Genomic DNA, 20,761 nt, shown 5'->3' on the forward strand with positions numbered 1-20,761 from the left:
ATTCCCAGATTAGTGTCGGGGAAGTAGGTTCTTAACCCTCTTTCATTTGATGAGTGAATGAAGATTGTTCAAATGTTTTCAAGCATTCCCTTTTTGTTTGTTTCTTTCACAAGCATCTCCGATAAGGACCAAAGAGATTTTGACTGCAGGTAAGAACATCGAGGGCTATATTCTGATATTAACATACCCTCATTGGCTGTGTTGATGGATTTGAGTATTGTCTGAGATCTTTGATACTATATGTTTCATCAAACCTATTATGTGGCCTGTCTGGTGATTTTGAGGTCATAGTTTAACCCAGGATTTTAGAGTTGTCTCTTGTTAGTAAATAACAGTAAGTTCTTAAATTGCAGTGCAAGGGGTTGTCCTCAAGTCAGGACCATAAGAAGTGATACACGAAGCATCCCGTAAAGCAGGGAGAATAAATGTGTGAATATTGCCATAATGGATTTTGGTGTTTGAAGAGATTTCCATGAAATACTGGAATTTTCAGAATACATTAGCATTTCCTTGTATTGTTTCTCTTTTATTTTTTAACCCTGAACTGGTATATAAATTAGCAATAAGAAGTTACACAGGAAATGTGGTTCAAAGTGCATGCGTGCTTGAATGGCACGAAAATGGGGAAAAGAAGGTGGGCACTCCAATCATTGTCCAGGGGCCAAGGAAGGAAAGTCATGGTTTCGTCTTATTGGTACAGTAAGCGTCCCTAGTTTTTGTAGCTTGGAGATACTTAGCATCAGGGTCACGGGAGCTGTTTTCCATGGAGTACCAGGAAAGTACTTGACTTGGAGACGATAAGCATGTTAGGAGGCATGGCTGTGTGATAAACCTGTTTGTTTTCATCTGCAATATCTCCCTCTACTCTCCCAGGTGGTCAACATGTGGACAACAGGACCATACATACCTTCTGCAGTGGTTCCACCCACAGCATCACCCACATGCTGTCATTATCCCCCCCTTTGGGAAGCTTCTTGAGTCTATCTAAAAGGGCACAACTTTTAGATACGTATCCTCAGGAATAGAAGTGACCTGCTTTGTGGCAAGTAATTGCCTGGAATGTTAAGTACTCCTCTGTGCTCTGAATATATTGTGTGCTTTTCTCCATTGTTTTATTTACCTCATTGCATATTAATCCATGTGTTACTTTCCAAATGGAAGTGAGATTGTGGGTGTGGGTGTGGGTGTGTGGGTGTGTGTGTGGTAAATGTAGTTTTGCAACCCCATGGACACACTGGCCATGCCCCAAATTATAGCCAGGCTTTCTCTCACGCTAAGAGTCTCCCGTGGGTCATTTTGGTACCATTTGTAAGATCCGTTGTTCCTCATTTGAATCATGAGCCCACGGTTTTTAAAGAGGCCCCAAACAAGATCCCCTTAAACATTTGTGTTCCCTGCAATAGTCCATCGGTAGTTTCCCTTTTTACTGAACCTTGTAGGTTTCATTCTAGAACAGGATCCGACTCTGATTGTACTTGACCTCTTCCCTAAGGCCCCATTGGAGGACTCGACTGCCATCACAGCTCTTGTTGAGTAAGGGAGAGCCTTGGAACGAACCATTTTCAGCCATGGTGATGCTAAGTTGGACAACACATGGTTCCATCATTTTCTTGGTATCTCTGGAATTTTCTTCTTTGGGGTTGCAGTAAAAATTTCAAGATGCCAAAGAGATTTCCCTGTTATCCCCATGACCCTGATTTCCATTTGCTGTTGAACCCGTGTGGGCTTACTATATATATGGCTGTTTCTTGGCAGTCTTCGTTGGCTGCTTTTGGCACATAAACTGCACTGTAATCAAGGAACTTAACTGCAGTTCCCAATCTGTCCCAGGAGACCAGCTTGACAGCTAGTACATTGAAACAGGGCCACCAAGAATGAATGGGTTATTAAACAATTTAAAGCAAACGCCATCTACCCTTCATCTTCCATTTGTAATTCCTGGGGATCACAAGAGTTAACCATTTCTGATATCATGGTCAATAACTTTTCTAAGCTTTATATAAGTTTATGTTGACATCTTTTTACAAATATGCCATCATTACAGTACATGTTTCGCAACTTTATTTTTTTATATACTGTGGACATATTTTCAAACCAATAAAGAGCTTATGTAAAGACTTCTCATTGGATGTAAAGTACATATTATAATGGGTTTATCCATTTCTCTCTTTGGGAAATGTAGGTTAAGTGTTTGTTTTTGCTGCTGCATATAACGTAATGTACTCAATTATATAACTACAAGAATGCACTTGGGCTCCTAATTCTATTGGGTTGTCGGAAAGGTAATGACGTATTTTTTTATGTTTTTCATTGCAAAAATGCATCATGACTTTTCTGACAACCCAATATAAGATAAATTTCTAGATGTGGCACTGGTGGGTCATCAGCTTCACATACTCTTGATTTCAGTAGATATTGTTAAATTGTGTTTTCCAGCTCATCACACAGCTGTCGTGTAATGGCAGTGCTAATTTTCATAAAAACTTGTATGCAATGGATGTTCTCAATCCTTTAAGATTTTAGCCAATCTAATAGGTGAAAACACTGCTTTTAACTTGTCTAAGTAACTTAAACAGTAAATGGCCATGGATATAAAAAAGTCCAAATAGTGACAGATCATTTAAAAAATAAACACAATAGAGCCCCTTTCCTCTAATCACAAGAGTCATCCTGGTTGGTTGTAAGAGGCAGGAACCATTGACCTTTCTAAATGTAGTGCTTCCTGGAGGTTCATAAACTTCCTAAGTATACCTTATACCAGTGTTTATTTTTTTGACATTTTATTTTGAAAATAATTTTAGAGTTTCAAGAACCATACAGAGAACCCCCATGTACTTACTCTTCAGCCAGATTGTTTTCCACAGTGTTGTGTTCTCTTTCTCTTCTCTTCCTCTCATCCATACCCCTGTCTGTCTCCCTCCACTTATTTGTTTTTTATGAATTATTTGGAAGTTGCAGATATGTCTTTGGCCCCAAATATTTCAGCATTAACTCTCTAAGAGACTATACTATATTATATGATTATGTTAACATTGTTATAGTTTTCTAAATCATGAAACTTATAAGTAGTACAAATACATTAGTATTCAGTCCTTAGTCAGATCTCACCAGGTGTGTCCTGATAATGCTCCTTACAACAATTCCTCTTATTCAGGATCCAGAGAAGGATGCTATAGAATTCAAATGGTATATTTCTTAAGTCTCATTTCATCTGGAACTCTTTCTCATTCTTTCTCTTTGATGACATTGGTATTCTTGAAATGGCTAATAGATTTTTAAAAAGATTTTTATTGGGGAATTGGGGGAGGGGAACAGTGTTGGGGAATTGGGGAGGGGGACAGCCAAGTTGTTCTTCAGTCTTCATTTTGGAGGGTGCCAATCGCCATCTGGCTTCCCGTCAGCAGCCTCTAAGCTCAAGGTGATCAATCTTAGTTGCAGGTGAGCATAGCCCACCATTGAACAGGCAATCTTGTTACACCAGCTGAGCCACCCTGCCACCTGTTGGCAGCTCAGCGACAGCGGGCGCAGCGTCACTGGCCCATGTGGGAATCGAACCGGCGGCCCTGTTGTTCAGAGCTCATGCTCTTAAGCCAAGTCTTAACCAACTGAGCCACTCGGCCGGCCCTGGCTAATAGTTTTTAAAAAGAGTTCTCCGACTTTGAGTTTTCTGATGTTTCCTCATGAATAGGTTGAAGTTGTTTATTTTATGCATTTTGGGTACCAGTTTGATCACTTGGTTAATTGGGTGTCCGCTAGGTTCCCCCCCTTTAAAGTGAGTGTTTTTTGTAATTAATAAACATTCTATAGGGAAATCATTTGAAACTATGTAATATGCTATTTGTCATCAAACTTTTATAACATAGTTTTAACAGTCACTGGTGAATCTTAGCAGAATAATGGTGACTTTTCAAAGTGTGTTGTTTGATACGTCTATTAGTTGGTATTCTGCTCTAAGGAGGAATGTGTGTATCCTGGCTTGTGCTAAATGTTCAACAAAGATTTTTTTAACTGAGAATACTGAGTGAAATATGGCGAACCACAGGACAAAGCAGGGAGAGGGTTATGTTATCTCAAGGGTTTATTGAAGCTCATGTGTAAGCTACGGAGTGGAATGAGAGCGGCACTTAATACGATTTCCAAGGTTGGTGATGAACTACATTTCACGCGACAGAGGGAGAAGAGCATGTTTGGGGATTATAACAGCGCCATCTCTGGCTGGGTGCCAACCGTTCTTTTGAACTGACGGAGGCACTGCAGTGGGGTTCAGGTTCAGAGTCACACTAGATTGATAGTCAATGTAGATGATGAATCACCAGTAGGCCTCCCCATTTTTGTTGGTTATTCCTTTGTTTTCATAGCCTTTAGTGTGTCAGACATTGGTGTTGAAGGAACTGGGTTGAAGGGTCTATCTGAAGGCGAACACTCGGCTTCCTGGGTGTTCATGTGTCCCCTTTCACTGTCCACCCACCCTTTTGAGGTGATGTCTGCAGTGGGTGTGGTGGCTAAAACCTATGTCTCCCTAGATTTTGTGTTCTCTGTAATGGAATTGGAAGCAGTTTTTACTAGTCATAATCCCACTTTTCATGCTAGTGAAGTATGGTTTCCAGAATAGATTCTAAGTTTTGAAAAGCGACTTGGTTGAATGAATGAAATGCATCGTGAATATGATTTTTCAAAATCTGTTTCTGTGTTGCTGAGGTGCAGGCTGCTTGATAGGAGTAGAAATGTTAGATGAGTTTATAAATGGTGAATCAGTACGGTGTGTTTACAGAGGCATGGACGGGACTAAAGGCTGAAATACTGATCTGAATGTCCCCTGCCCCCTATATCTAACTTTGCAGTTAGTCTTCTGTGATAGGCTTGTAACAGAGGCTCAGTAAAGATTGTCATGTTTTTTCTTTTCTCGTCCTCTCTCCTAACCTCCTCCGCCTCCAAGTGAAGCCGTTGTTCTCAGTCTACCGTGTTTCCCCGAAATATTTTAAGACTGGGTCTTTATATTAATTTTGCTCCAACAATCTACATTTATTCATTTATTCATGTACAAAAATCTACATTTATTCAAACAGTCATGTCTAGTTGACGATCTTAACTGGGGCTTATGTTTGGGGTAGGGCTTATATTACGAGCATTCTGAAAAATCATGGTAGGGCTTATTTTCTAGTTAGGTCTTATTTTCGGGGAAACAAAGTACTTGAGGTTGCCGCTCACTGGCCCATGTTGGTATTATGAGCATTGATTGCGCTCTAGCCCGCTGAGGCGGTGGGTCGCCGTCCATCAGCTACTCAAGGCAGCTTAGCTCCAGGTCAAGCCATTGTTCACTATCTTAGCTGTAGAGGGTGCAGCTCACTTGTCCATGTGGGAATTGAACCGGCAACCCTGTTCAGAGCTCGTGCTCTAAGCAACTGCGCCACCTGATCGCCCCTAAACATTGTCATTTAATGCATAAGGGGAAAATGGAAGTGAGGCCAGAATTACTGATTGTAAACAAATGAAGTATATCAACTGAATGAATGTGCAAATAAACAGGCAAACTAAGGACCGGTGAAGAAACTTATCATCTAATGAAGAAACAATTGAATAAGTCAGTCAGGGACCAAGGGAAGTCTGTTAACTTTACATTATAAATACTGTTCCATTCACTTATGTAATATGGGTAGTTTGGAAATTTTGAAATCCTTCTAAAATACACCTTCTCCCATCAGGCCAAATATATTGTTTTGGTGTTGGTTTTATTAAGACAGTCTTAATAACACCATATATTTCAGTCTCAGTCTAGCAAACTCTTAAAATTTCCATGATGTGACAGGAATTAAAAAAAAAAGAAATCACAACAGGAAAGCATATTACTATGTAATTATTCTCAGGGATGATAGTAGAAACTGTGCTGCTGAACCCTTTTAGATACAGGACGCAATTGTAGAATAGTCCAAAGGAAATGCAGCCTCTAATTTCCATTCTAAATGGAAGGCCACGTGTCTTCCTGGCAAGTGGGCAACCTGGCTGGGTCTTTTCATGATGAAAGGCACTTTCAAGGTGGTAGCTGTGAACTTGAAATGAGGATGTGAAGGAGAGGAAAGTCATGGATGAACACCGAACAAGGTGATTTCCCATTAAAGAGGCCCAGTCATGACGAATCTGTCCAATGAGTGAGGCCATTTCCAGCAGGAGCAGAATGAGTTCTACGAAAGTGAAGTTTAAGAAGAAGACTGATTGTAGCCTCTAATTTCTCCCTGTATCTCTTGAGTTTCACTACCCTGATGAATAATTTGCACAAAATTCCAGGCCTTTCTGGTAATTGGTTTAACTAGAACAGGACCATAACTGAATCCCAAGGCAAAAGTATACAACTGGTTAAAAATGCTACTTCTTTATTTATTGCACAGACTGAAATATTCTCTGCTATGCCATTCTACATAGTTTATATAGGAGCATATCACAACCATGTTATCTTTAATTTTTCCACAAGATAGTTAACTTCTAGACTCATTACCTTGTTTATTATCAAGAATTATAGACCCATACAGGATGTTTCCCCTCCCAAAATCTCCTTCAGCACTGTAACACACTAATAGCAAAAATGGAAGTAAGATGGCACACTACTTGGTTATTTCAATAGTTATATGAAAGGTATCATACTCAATTGGTTGGCATGGGAGTGCTGAGAAGTACTGGGACTCAGGATGTATTTTGAAAGTATTGTCAGTCCTATTTGATAAAATATTGAATGGTACTGGGTGATACGAGACTAGGATTCAAATGGGTAATAAGATAGGGGCCTCAGCAACTGGGTGAATGGTGATACCATTCACCAGGTTGGGGAAGGTTGGTTTCTCAAAATGAATGATAATATTTTTGCCAGTTTTATATCCCTATTAAACCCACAAGTTAAGATGTTGATTATTAAGATGGAAATAGGACTGTAGGACTCGGGGAGATTGGGGATTGAGATATTACTTTGGATTAATCAGTAAAGGCTGGTACTTGTGGCCATGGGAAAGGATGAGGTCTAGAGATGGGCAGTGCCTGTGGAGGTAGGAATACATTCACTGGAAGACAGCCTAGGATGCTCTAGCGCTTAAAGAGGAAGATCTGCTAAAGGAGATTGTCAAGTGTCCACAGTCATTGAGTGAAAACCAATGGATCAGGAGGCTTTTTGATGGCCTTGTAGGGACAGTGAAGCTTGGAAATAAGGAAAAAGAATATCACTGATGTTAGTATAGGTGTTGCATGGCGGGTGAGCACAGGTAGAACTTGAACATGCCAGGCCAAATCAGAGGACCCCTCTGAGTCTACACTGTGCCCTGTGGTGACGTCCCCGGTGTGAGCCTGGCACAGACACATGCTATCTTGTGAGCTGCTTGAATGAATGATAAAATGAGGTATGTCGGGTGTACAACTTGAGACCCTGTTCAGCAGCAATCCACATTATATACACATAGAATAGAACTTGTGTTAATTACATCTCATTCTTCTTATAATAAGCTCTGTGCAGCTCTTTCCCTCGAGCTCCCACTTGCACTGTGCCTATCTGCTCCTGCATTCACGTGCCTCGGAAGAATATCTCGCTCAGGCACAATTGCTCAAGTAGTTGCAGTCTCCTAGGATTGCATGAAATGTTCAGCAAAGACTGTTGAAGAAAGGGTTGGGGGCGGTGCCATTTGACAGAAGCAGTAACAACGTAATGGTGAACAAGTGAAAGAGTAGTGAAGAAAGGGTGGTACTAGGAATCGAGAGTGAAGCGAGATGGGATGTACCAGAAGGTAGAGCTTTGAAGGGAAGAGCAATCGGCCAGGCCATGGGTGCAGAACCTACATGTAGAAACAAGTTTTAGAGGAAAGTAATGTCAGTAGCATCAGTAAAATCAAAGAGAAGATATGACAATCTTTCCCAGTTACATTTGGAATATTCCCAGAGATTTCTTTCTTTTTTTTAACTGGAGAAAAAATTAATTATACACATACGTACCAGGAGCCTCAACAAAATATGAGACTAGAGAGATTTCTTTTTTGTACATTGTCATTTGCCTAACGCATGCTTTAGAAACGAGTCTGGAAGTTTTCTGCCCAACCTGTCTAATGTATCACATGCTTTATGTCCCTAACATTCCAGTTGCCAAGTTTTCTTCTATTTTTGTGTCTGTTTAACAGACCCGGAACAATGAGCTCCTTTGACAGGGATAGTTTCCTATCATATGTAACATTCCATTCCCTTACAGAGCCTCGCATGAAGCAGGTACATTTTATAACTGCATTAACTGCCTGTTTAGTGTGTGAATGAGTGAGGTTTGGATGAATTGGTCACTTAAAGGGCAAGAGATGTGCAAGTTGCAGACTATTATTATATGGGAGTGTCAGGGCCATGACTGAGGAAATCATAGATTCTGTAGACTGCTGGGTTGGAATGCAAATATGGAATGTGCTATTGAGGCATTCTCCCTGGAGTAGGCTTCATGGAGAAACTTCCTGGCCAAGTTACACATCCCCATTGGTAGTTGAGTTAAAGAATGTAACCTCTATTTTCTTTCCTGCTTGCGTGGCATGTACCTTTTGTCTCTTAAGTAAAAGCAATCCAGCGATGAAGCTTTATGGGTTTTACATGTTTTCCTGTGGATCAAATCAGCATGTTTTATAACATTGCTCTTTATGTGCATTCTAGCCCTAGAAAAGATGTATTTCCTTTGTATTATGCACTCCTCTCATTTATTTTATTTTTTAGTAATTTTTTTTACTTGGCATAGTTGACTCCTCCCTTAGGGAGGGCGCAGCTCACAGTGGCCCATGTGGGGATCAAACCAGCAACCTTGGTGCTATCAGCACCATCCTCTGATAACTGAGCTAACCAGTCACTCCCAATGTTTTTACATTTTGAAGAAGCAGAATCCTTTCCTATGAAAAGGGCCAGTCTGATCACATGTTTGAAAGGAGAAACAGTAGCTCCTGGAGGGTAAGGGTGAAGGGTGAGCACTGCCCTGGCCAAGTGCACCCATGACCCCATCTCCCATCCTGGGGAAAAGCTTCCCCAAAATCATGGATAAGCAAGCTGTACATCCCACCTTCAGCCATCGGCAGCCTTTCAAATATCTGGTCTATAGAAACAAAAGGAAACAAATCCCCCCTCCAGAGAAACAAACAAAAAAAAGCCAAACGCTTGCTTTACTATTCAAGGCATGAGATCAAATGTTTACAGTACAGCAGCCTCTTTAAACAATGGAAGAAAGTCACCCACACAGAGACTTAATAGAAATGTCCACTCCTGGACTTTGTAACATGCTGGGGCCCTGGGCGTGCTGCCATCTTGGAGGCCACCCCGCTGGGGCGGAGAAATGGTGAACATCAGAGCAGGTAGGATGCGCCTGCAAGGTCACTACCCGCACACGTGCAGGTGGTCCCCAGGGAGAGCGGGGCTGGGGGACAGACGCACTCCTCTTTTTTTTTTAACTTATTGGGGAACAGCCATGGTCATTGGTTACACACTGTTTTCATGCTACAATGGCATAGTCGACTTATAGGGAGGATGCAGCTCACAGTGTCCCATGTGGGGATCGAACCGGCAGCCTTGGTGTTAGCACCGTGCTCTAAGCAACTGAGCTAACTGGTCACCCCAACAGTTCTCTATTTTTAAAGTTACCTTGAAAGAGAGGAGCTGTTCTTGAGAGACGATAATAAGACTATATTGTAGAAAACAGTCACTTAAAAATGGCTGCCAGTCATAAGAAGGAACATTATAGTACCATCTCTATGTCTGACTTCAGGAAGACCAGTCTCATCATAATACTGTACTTACAGTGCTATCTGAACTTGCTAACTTTCAAAAATTCGTCTTCATGTATCGGTATGCCATCCTACCATGCATGCTAAGAACACTTTTGGCATTCCCCAAAAGTATGGAAGTTCTACTCATCTCTGTTACCCAGCTCACCTGTTTAGCATTCTATTCAAGGAGCCTACTGACCAATGGTGGGTGGGGGAGGGTGTGTTTCAAAGAAGAGACCAGGACAGGCAGTAGGGGAAGAAGGAACTGTCTTGAGCCTCTCACAGTACCATTAGGTTTGGAAAGTCCATAATAGTAAAAATACTTTCATGGTGATTGTGGAGCAATACAAAATGTCCTGTTAGCAGGGAGCTGACACGGTGTCAGGGTGTTGGCTCCTAGAAGGGCTTTGAAACATGAAGTGACTAGGAGAAAGACCCCCTCTTTTTTACTTTCCTTCTGGCTTTTAATCAGTCTTCCTGAGTAAGTTTAGGATTTCTTCCAACTTGATTACCTTCAGAAAAATACTGCTGTTGGTTCAATTTGGAATAGTGATAGATTCAACCACAGCCCTGTCAAATTGTCTAAATCATGGTTAATGTCATAATACTGTATGTGGTACCCACCCACACCCCTTATCTTAGTGGAGATAGTGCTGGTGTACAGTGAGCATCTGAATGGGTCCATGATGAAATGGTCAGCTTGGGATGTGACCACAGTAGAATGGCCCAGAAGGGTCCTGGGATTGGTAACTGTGCCTTAATGCGAAGAACTGTAGGCTTCGTTTCCTCACATCAAACTCGTAAATGTCCTTATATCCTTATCAATAATACACTTACCAATTTTTATTCATTTTATGTTGTGTGTTCTGTCTCCTTTCCCCAAAAAGATGTATAATGAGCTCCAACTTGACAGGGGTCTTATATTCTATTGCCTTATTTTATGCTGTAATGTGAGAAAGGAAGAATGTAAAGTTTGTTAAACAATGTTGTGAAGGAATGAGAGAGCGAGGTCATAAATAATGAGAGAATACATAGCAATGAAGGAATGATAGTGTTTTTCAGATACACACATGATGCTATCTAAGTAATTTGGGAATCGCAGGTTTGACAGTGTTGAAAGAGGAGAATATAAAATTTAGTGACCCCCCCCAAGAGATAAACATGTAGATATTAACTCTTGAGAATAAAGTGTTTTGTTTAAAAGGAAGTAATAGGTAAAAACCATAAAAATGTCTGAATTTGGGAAATTAGATAAAGATCACTCTGGGTCTCCCTCCTAAGTCTCTGCTATGTGAATGCTGTATAATTCTCACTTTGCTGTGGCTCCCACTTTTTTTTCCTCTGAGTCACAAAGAAGCTAAATCAATGCCATGTTTTATCCAGCTAATTAGAGGGTTGGGTGATCACCTCCAATACTGGAGTTTGTTATCACCTCCAATACTGGAGTGTGTTACCTGGACACCACACCCTAAGGTCAATCATACCATCCAGCCTCACTAAGTTTGTCTCCGTTTCTCACTTTTTTTTCCCCCAAGATTTTACTGGGGAATGGGAGGGGAACAGCGCTGGGGAATCAGGGAAGGAAAACAGACAAGTTGATGTCCTTTTGTTCTTCAGTCTAGTTGTGGAGGATGTCGCTTCATTGGCCCATGTTGTTATTATCATTGCGCTCTTTCCGGGTGAAGCAGTTGCTCGCCAGCCACTGGTCGGCCGCTCACGGCAGCTCATGGCAGCTCATGAAAGCTCATGCCCGCTGCCGGCCAGCCTCACTGCAGCCTACGCCATTGCTGGCGACTCATGGCAGCCCAGCTCCAGGTCGAGCTCTTGTTCACCATCTTAGCTGTAGAGGGCGCAGCGTCACTGGCCCTCATATGTGGGGTCCGAACCGGCTGCTCTGCTGCTCAGAGCTTGCTCTCCCAAGCCAACTCTTAACCAACAGGCCACTCAGCCGGCCCTCTGGTTTCCAACTTTTTAAAAATTAGTTTCAGGTGTACAAAACAATGTAATAGATATTTCCACCCTTCACAAAGTGTTAAGTGATAACCCCTTCCCCCAAACTACTACCCCTCTGACATCGTATAGAGCTCTTACAATTCCATTGACTCTATTTCCTATGTTGTACTCCATATCCCGTGACTCCCGCTCCCTCTGCCTCTCCCTCCCCCCCCTCTCTATATATAGTTGACATTCAGTATTATTCAGCTTTGGCTTCAGGTGTACAGCACAGTGGTCAGGCATCTACATGGTCCATGCAGTGGTCTTCCTAGTAAGACATATGCCCATCTGACACCCTACAGAATCTTTACATTATTGATTATATTTCCCAAACTGTATTTCATATCCCCTGGCTATACTGTGACTAATTTGTACTTTCTTAACCCTTTTACCTCCTCTCCCATCCCCACCCCCTTCCCACCTAGCAACCCTCAGTTTTTTTCCCCCTTTATCTCTGAGTTTATTTCTGTTTTGTTTGTTCATTTATTCTGTTCTTTGTTTGTTTGTTTGTTTGTTTGTTTGTTTGTTTAGCTGAGCCATCCTGCCACCTGTTGGCAGCTCAGTGGCTGCTCAGCTCGGGCTGGACTCGAACCGCTGTTGCTCAGAGCTCAAACTCTTGAGCGAGCTCTTAACCAACTGAGCCACTCGGCCGGCCCCTTATTCTGTTCTTTAGATGCCATTTACAGTGACCTGGATGGACCTAGAGAACTTGATGTTAAGTGAAATAAGTCAGACAGAGAGACAAATACCGTATGATCTCACTTACATGTGGAATCTAAAGAACAGGATAAGCCATGGCTTCCCCTTTGCTACCCCTTTGAATCTGTGTAGGGAAGGGAGAGGGCCACCACTATCTTCAGATTTACTGGGATCAAAGGGAAATGAGCTTTATTGGACTAAGAAACACGGACTCCATTGCCCATGGAGATACAAGGGCGTAGTCGTGCCAGGCGATACTCTGTTCGACACTGCTTAAGAAATATGAGTTGTCAACTGTCTACCTGAGTGCTAAAGGCATGCCCTAACACATATTTATAGTTCTTTGACAAAGTTTGGGAGATTTATTGGTCCAGCCATTTAAGGAAATTGCTGTGAAAACATTAGCTGAACATTAAGCTAACGAAGTAGAGACTTCAGTAGCACTCAAAGAATACAAGCTTTATGGGATTAGTTTAGAAAAGTAACTGAACAGACAATAACTATAACAAGTAGAAACAACAACAAACCCTGAGGAGAGAGGAGAATCTGATTTCCAGAGCTGTCACATTATATTATTTTTAAAACTTTTTTCCCAGCTTTATTAATGTATAATTGACATAAAATTGTAGAATAATATATAAAATTGTAAGCTATATAAAGTGGTATTTAAAGTTGATATGATGTATGTTTGTAGTTTAAAAGGAATTCCCCCATCAAGTTAATTAAAACACCCATCGCCTCATGTATTTACTTTGTGTGTGTGTGTGAGAACATTTAAGCTCTCTTAATTTCTCATAGCAAATTCTGGTTACACAGTCCGGTTTAACCAAGTATAGTCACCGTCATATATGTTAGATTCTCAGACCTTATTTATCTTGTAACTGAAGACCAACTTCTCACTGTTTCCCCCACCCTCAACCACTTTTCTATTCTTTTTCTATGAGTTTGACTTTGGTTAATGATTTCATACATGTGATACCAGGCTGTATTTGATTTGTCCTTCTATCTGGCTTATTTCGCTTAGCATAATGTCCTTCAGGTTCATCTTAACACACATGATATGATTTCCTTCTTTTTAAGATTTAATGATATTCGTGTGTGGGCATGCGTACGACATATTTACTTTATCCTTTTATCTGTTGATGGACACTTAGATTTTTTTTGTACCTTGGCTATTGTGAATAAATTTGCTATGAATATGGGAGTACAGATGTCTCTGAGATAATTTTTCCCTTTGCATATATGCCCAGAAGTGATCGCTGCATGATATGGTAGTTCAATTTTAATTTCTTGAGGAAACTTTATATTCTTTTCCATAGTGGTTGTACCAATTTACATTCCCACCAATTGTGTACAAGGGTTCCTTTTTCTCTACATTCCCAGCAGCATTTGTTGTCTCTTTTCTTTTTGATAATAGAAATCCTAATAGGTATGACATGACACCTCATGGTGCTTTTGATTTGAATTTCCCTCATGATTAATGATGTTGAGCACCTTTTTAAGTACCTGTTGGCCATTTGTATGTCTTCTTTGGAAAAATGTCTACTTAGGTCCTTGTCCATTTTTAGATGGAGTTCATTTTTTCCCCTATTATGTTGAGTTCCTTGTATATTTTGGATATGTTAACCCCTTATGAGATACGTGGTTTGTAAATATTTTCTCGTATTCTTTTCATTTTGTTGATGGTTTCCTTTTCTGAGCAGAAGTTTTTTAGTTTGATGTAGTCTCACTTGTTTATTTTTGCCAAATCTAAAATGTCATTGCCAAGGTCAATGTCAAGGAGCTTACTGCCTATGTTTTCTGTGAGTTTCATGGTTTCAGGTATTACGTTCAAGTCTTTAATCCATTTTGAGTTGTTTTTTGTGTATGGTGTAAGATAGGGGTCCAGTTTCATTCTTTTACATGTGGCTGTCCAGTGTTCCCAGCACCATTTATTGAAGAGACTGTCCTTTCTCTATGTATTCTTGGCTCTTGGTTTAAAATTAATCGACCATATATGCATGTGTTTAATTCTCATCTTGCGATGCTGTTCTAGTGATCTATGTATCTGGTTTTCTGCAAATACCATACTTTTACAGTTTTACATGTTTCATACATGTTTTAATTACTATAGCTTTGTAATATAGTTTGAAATCAGGACATGTGATAGCTCTGGCTTTGTTCTTTTTCTTAAGATTGCTTTGCTTTTCATGGTCTTTTGAGCTCTCATACAAATTTTGGGATTGTTTTTTATATTTATCTGAAAAATGCCATGGGAATTTTGACAGAGATTGCATTGAAATGTAGATCACTTTGGGTAATATGGATATTTTAACAACATTAATTCTTCCAATATATAAAAACAAAGTTATTTGTATTTTCAATTTCTTTCATCAATGTCTTATAGTTTTCAGCATACAGATCTGTCACCTCCGTGGTTAAATGTATTCCTAAGTATTTTATCCCTTTTGATTCCATTGTAAATGGGATTGTTTTCTTAATTTCTATTTCTGCTAGTTTGTAGTTGGTGTATAGAAACAGAACTGATTTATGAATATTGACTTTGTGTGGTAGGACTTTACTGAAATTATCAGTTATAAAAAAAAATTTATGGAATCTGCGAAGTTTTCTATTTCAGCCATGTACCACATAATGACATTTTAGTTCATGATGAACTGCATATATAATGGTGGTTCCATAAGATTATAATGGAGCTGAAAAATTCCTATCACCTAGTGATGTCATAGCCACTGTAATGTTGTAGTGTAACACATTACTGGTGTCCAATGGTGATGCTTGTGTAAATAAACCTATTAGACCGCAGTCATATAAAACTACATACAATTACAGCACTAGGCTATACCCTGTAGGTTTTCAGCTTTTCACCACTGAGTGTGATATTGGCTGTGGGTTTTTCTTATATGGCTTTTATCATGTTGAGGTACATTCCTCTATATCCACTTTGCTGAGAGTTTTTATCATAAATAGATGTTGAATTTTTTCATGTGCTTCGTCTGCATCTATTCAAATGATTATATGATTTTTATTCTTCATTTTGGTGTAGAGTGACATGTTGATTGATTTGTGGATGTGAAAGCATATGTGAAAATCCCTGGAATAAATTTCACTCGATAATATTGTATGACCCTTTGACTACATCATTGAATTTTGTTTGATACAATGTTGTTGAGGATTTTTGCATTGATGTTCATCAGGAATATTGGCTAGTAGTTTTCTTCTTTTGTATTGTCCTTCCCTGGTTTTTGAATCAGGATAATGCTGGCCTCATAAAATGAGTTTGGAAGTGTTCCATCATCTTCTGTTTTTTGGAAGAGTTTGAAAAGGATAGGTATTAGTTAGTTTTTAATTGTTTGGTAGAATTTACCAGTGAAGCCATTTATTCCTAGACTTTTTTTGTTGGGCAGTTTTTGGTTGCTGATTCAGTCTCCTTTATACTAATTGACCTGTTCAGATTTCCTATTTCTTCATGATTCAGTCTCGGTAGGTTGTATGTTTCTAGGGATTTATCCATTTCTCCCAGGTTGTCGAATTTGTTGGCATAGAATTGTTAATAGTATAGTCATGCACCTCATAACAATGTTTCGATTAACAATGGACCACGTTTGCAATGGTGGTGCCATAAGTTTTTGTGTTGTTTTTTTTTTTTAGCTGAGCCATCCTGCCACCTGTTGGCAGCTCAGCTTAGGTCGGGAATCAAACTGCTGTTGCTCAGAGCTTGCACCCTTGAGCGAGCTCTTAACCACCTGAGCCCCTTGGCTGGCCCCATAAGTTTATAGTGGAGCAGAAAAATTCCTATTTCCTTATGACCCAGCAGCATGACTGCTTTGTGCCAATCTCAGTCTATGGATAGTAATGCTATCAGCTAGAAATACCTGGTAAGCTCCCCAAAGACGTCCACTTTCCAAACCAATGTTACAACTACACTGACCCATGATTCTTATTAAAGTGCAGGATGTCCTTCAGCAATAACCATTAGGACACCTTGAAGGAAAAAAGAGTTTATTACGTATAGGTCCTGGACTGGAGAAGGTACCCCAGGAGGTACACATTGACTCCTAGAAAAAGGTCATGGGCCTGGGATTTGGCTTTCATTAGGGTCGAGGGTGGGGCCATAGGGTTTTAGAGGATCACTCTTTAACTTTAATGGTGTATTTAAAACATGAGAGTGAGACTTGAAAGCACAGGAAGAGAATAAAAAAAAGTGGTCCAAATGGTCAGTTACCAAAATCAAGGAAGATCTAAAACAAAGGAGCCTACACAAAGGGAGGTGGCCTGGTTCTTTATCTTGTCCTGTGGCTGGCAATGGGTTTATTTCAGTTAGCCTCTATTGAAGTGGACGCCCCTTTGAAGTAGGTGCCTCAGCAGCAAAAGCTTAAGTCAGACACTTGGGTTACGAAAAGAAAAGCCAGCTCTTGGGGTTTCCACTACAATTGCTCACGTGTTTGTGGTGATGCTGATGAACACACATCACCTGTGTTGCCAGTCCTGTAAGAGTATCCAGCACATACAATCACAGTAGTGGGCCTGAGCTTTGTGTAAGTGCATCAATGTTCGCTCAGTGATCTGTCACCCAAGGACACACTCCTCAGAATATGTCCTCCTTGTCACTAACCTGCAAATGACAATGGTCTCTTATGATAGTTTGCGTTTCTTTGGTAGCAGTTGTCATGTCTCCTCTTTGACTTGTAGTTTTACTTGAGTCTTCTCTCTTTTTTTCTTAGTAAGTCTAGCTAAAGGTTCTTCTGTTTTGGTTATCTTTTCAAAAAAGAGCTCTTGGTTTCATTGATCTTTTCTATTGTATTTTTGGTCTCAATTATTTCTGCTCTGATCTTTGTTATTTTATCTCTTCTGCGCACATTGGGTTTAGTTTGTTTTACTTTTTGTAGTTCCTTGAAATGTAAAGTTAGTTTCTTTGAGATCATTTTTTTCTTCATGTAGGTGTTTATCATGATAAACTTCTTGCTTTGAACTACTTTTGTTGCATCCCATACATTTTTGTATTTTATACTTTCATTTTTGCTTGTCTCAAGATTTCTTTTTTCTTTTCATTCCTTTTACACATTGGTTGTTTAGGAGTATATTGTTTAATATTTGTATATTTGTAAATTTATTAGTTTTCTTCTTGTAATTGATTTTTAGTTTTATTAAAAAATGCTTGATATGATTTCAATCTTAAATTTATTACGATGTATTTTGTGACTCTCTACTGCTGTTATATCGAATGTTTTCTCCCTGTTCCTCTCCCCCTCTCCTCCTCTCTCATCCGCTCCCTTACCCCCCCCCCCGTGTGTGTGTATGTGTGTGTGTGAGTCCATCTGAAATAATGTGTACTTTAAGTCCAATGTTTCCTTACTGATTTTCTGTCTGGATGATCTATCTGTTGATGAAATGTTGAATGTGGAGTACTAAAGTCCCCTGCTATTATTGTATTGCTATGTATTGCGTCCTTCAGATATTTAATATTTTCATTATATATTTATGTGTTACTAAGATGTGTAAGTATTTACAGCTTTCATATCATCTTGATTAATTGACACTTTTATCATTAGATAATGACCTCTCTATCTCTTCATACAGCCTTTGGCTTAAAGCTCGTTTTGTCTGATGTAATAAATATTAGATATCCCTTCTTTATTTTCCTTTCCATTTGCATGAAATATATTTTCTATACTTTCACTTTTATTCCTTGTGTATCCTTAAAGCTTAGGTGAGTCCCTTGTAGACAGTACATTGTTGGGTGTTGTTTTTTAATCTATTCAGCCACTCTATCTTTTGATTGGAGATATTAGTCTATTTACATTTAAAATAATTATTGCTAGGTTTGGACCTACTATAGCTATTTGTTAATTTTTGTCTGGTTGTTTTACAATGCCTTTGTTCCTTTCCTCCACTCTTACTCTATTCTTTTGCGAATTTATTTATTTATTTATTTATTTATTTATTTATTTATAGTATGCTTTGATTCCTTTCTTTTTATTTTTTGTGTATATAGCATAGGCAGCTGCGTTGTGGTTAACCTGAGGCTTACCTAAAATGCATTTTATATGTAACAGTCTATTTAAGCCAATAATAACTTTGCATACCAATGCCCCCCCAATGCAACATATTGTGTTTCGATTTCATGATTTGCTTCTGTTTATGTTGGTTTTCCATTAACAAATCATTGTAGTTATAGTTAGTTTTAAATTTTTAAACCTTCATTCTGGAGTTTTAAGTGGTTTCCCCATCACCATTACAATACTAGAATATTCTGAATTTAACTATGTATTTTCATTTACCAGTGAGTTTTATACTTCCATATATTTTCCTTTTAATAATTGCTTCCTTTTGTTTCTGATTGGAGAACAACCTGTAACAGTTCTTATAAGGCTGGTTTTTCAGATTTTGTTTTTCTACAAAACTCTTTAGGTCTTTTAATTCTGAAGAACCACTTTGCTGGGTAGAGTGTTTTTTTTTGTTTTGTTTTGTTTTGTTTTTTAAGATTTTATTGAGGACCTGGGGAAGGGAAACAGCACTGGGGAATTGGGGAAAGGGGAACAGACAAGTTGCTGTTGTTTTGTTCTTCAGTCTGGTTGTGGAGGATGTTGCTTCACTGGCCCAAGCTGGCACCATCATTGCGTTCTTCCCGGGAGAGGCAGATCAGTCGCCGGCCTCTGGACGGCCTATCACGGCGGCTGCCGGCCGCTCACGCTGGCTGCCAGCTATACATGGTAGTTTATGGCAGCCCACTGCAGCAGGGGACTGCAGCAGGGGACTGCAGCCTAACTGTCACCGGCGACTCACGGCAGCCCAGCTCCAGGTTGAGCTGTTGTTCAGCATCTTAGCTGTAGAGGGCAGTGTCACTGGCCCTCATATGTGGGATCCGAACTGGGGCCCTCTAGTGTCCCAAGCCAGTTCTTAACCATTGCGCCACTCGACCAGCCCCTGGGTAGAGTGTTATTGGTTGGAAGTTATTTCCTGCAGCACTTTGAGTGTATTATCTCACTCCTTTCTCTCCTGGAAGGTTTCTGCTGAAAATTTGCTGCTGATCTTAAGGGGCTTTCCTTGTATGTAACAAGTTCCTTTCTCTTGATGCTTTTAAGTTTCTTTCCTAATGTTTAACTTTTGACAATTGAATTATAATATGTCTTGGTGTGGATCTTGTTGGATTCTTTTTCTTTGGGATCCTTCTTTTGTATTCTTTGGGTTTCCCAGATGCGGACATCTGTTTCCCCACGTTGGAGAAGTTTTCAGCTATTATTTAATTAAATAAGCCTTAGCTCCTTTCTCTAGAGAAGTACTGGTAACTTAGTTCTATTATTGGAGTGGGCTGCAGGGAGGAGGAGTGAGAGGTGTCAACCTCCTTCTCTGGTCTCTGGAGAAAATTACAACCAGACCTAAGTACCTGCTAAATTAGAAGACTGGCCTTCAGGCAGCAGCTTTTAAAGCATGCAGATAAACCTCTTTCAGAGAAAGATTGTAAGTTGGGCAATTTTGCCTGTTCCCTCTTTGCTGACCCCCAGGATGATAGTGTTGGTGAGTGACTTAATGCCTAATAAGAATTGCTTATTTGTTTGCTATACTATTATGAGTGTCATTGACATAAGCTTCATTAGCTTTTAGACCTAGGGGTTATGTGAATCCAACTCTATGGTGGGAGTCTTAAAAATTCGGGTGCTAGATAGGGGGCAAGCCCTTTGTTCCTCGAGGAGAAGCTAAAAGTTCACTTCCCTCCTGATTGTATGCTACTGTGCTGGGGTGGTGTTTATGGTAAGAGTGTATCTGTCTATTTTTTACCTGTTTTGGTGTAGTTTTTAAAATATATATATACCAATTTTCTCATGTGTCCAATGTGTGGGAGTCATTCAGCTAGTTTGTGGATTTCATTCAGAGGAAATTCCTCCATGTGTACTGTGTGCTCATGGGTCGAGGGGAGTTCAGGAGCTTCCTATGTCACGATCTTGGTTGATTCCCAGTTCCCAAAGTTTTGAATTTTTCTTTTCAGTCAAAAATTTTTACCTTTGCTCTAACATATATTTTTCCAAGTTTGAAATATTTTCTTCAATACTGTTTTATTTTATTTTTTATTGATTATATTTCCCAAACTGTCTTTCATGTCCCTGTGGCAATATTGTAGTTACCTATTTATGCTGTCTAATTCCTTTCCCTTCTCTCTCATCCCCAACCCCCTCCCAACTAGCAGCCATCAGTTGTTCCTCTATATCTCTGAGACCACTTCTGTTTACTTTGCTCGTTCATTCAGTTTTTTAGATTCCACATATAAGTGAAATCATATGGTATTTGTCTTTCTCCGACTGACTTATTTCACTTAACAT

The 20,761-nt window shown here is 39.7% G+C and overlaps 1 long non-coding RNA gene across 2 annotated transcripts in view; it reads left to right on the plus strand.

The window, feature by feature from the left end:
• Positions 1 to 20,761, plus strand: part of LOC109396138 (uncharacterized) — a 64,841-nt gene that overhangs the window by 18,735 nt on the left and 25,345 nt on the right. For both annotated transcript variants that reach the window (XR_002126801.1, XR_002126802.1), the window contains exons 8-9: positions 114 to 149; positions 874 to 1,046. This is a non-coding gene — a long non-coding RNA (uncharacterized LOC109396138). The remainder of the gene's footprint in view (positions 1 to 113; positions 150 to 873; positions 1,047 to 20,761) is intronic.

This window comes from Hipposideros armiger, unplaced genomic scaffold (genome assembly GCF_001890085.2).
Source record: "Hipposideros armiger isolate ML-2016 unplaced genomic scaffold, ASM189008v1 scaffold_504, whole genome shotgun sequence".
Classification (NCBI taxonomy): Eukaryota; Metazoa; Chordata; class Mammalia; order Chiroptera; family Hipposideridae; genus Hipposideros; species Hipposideros armiger.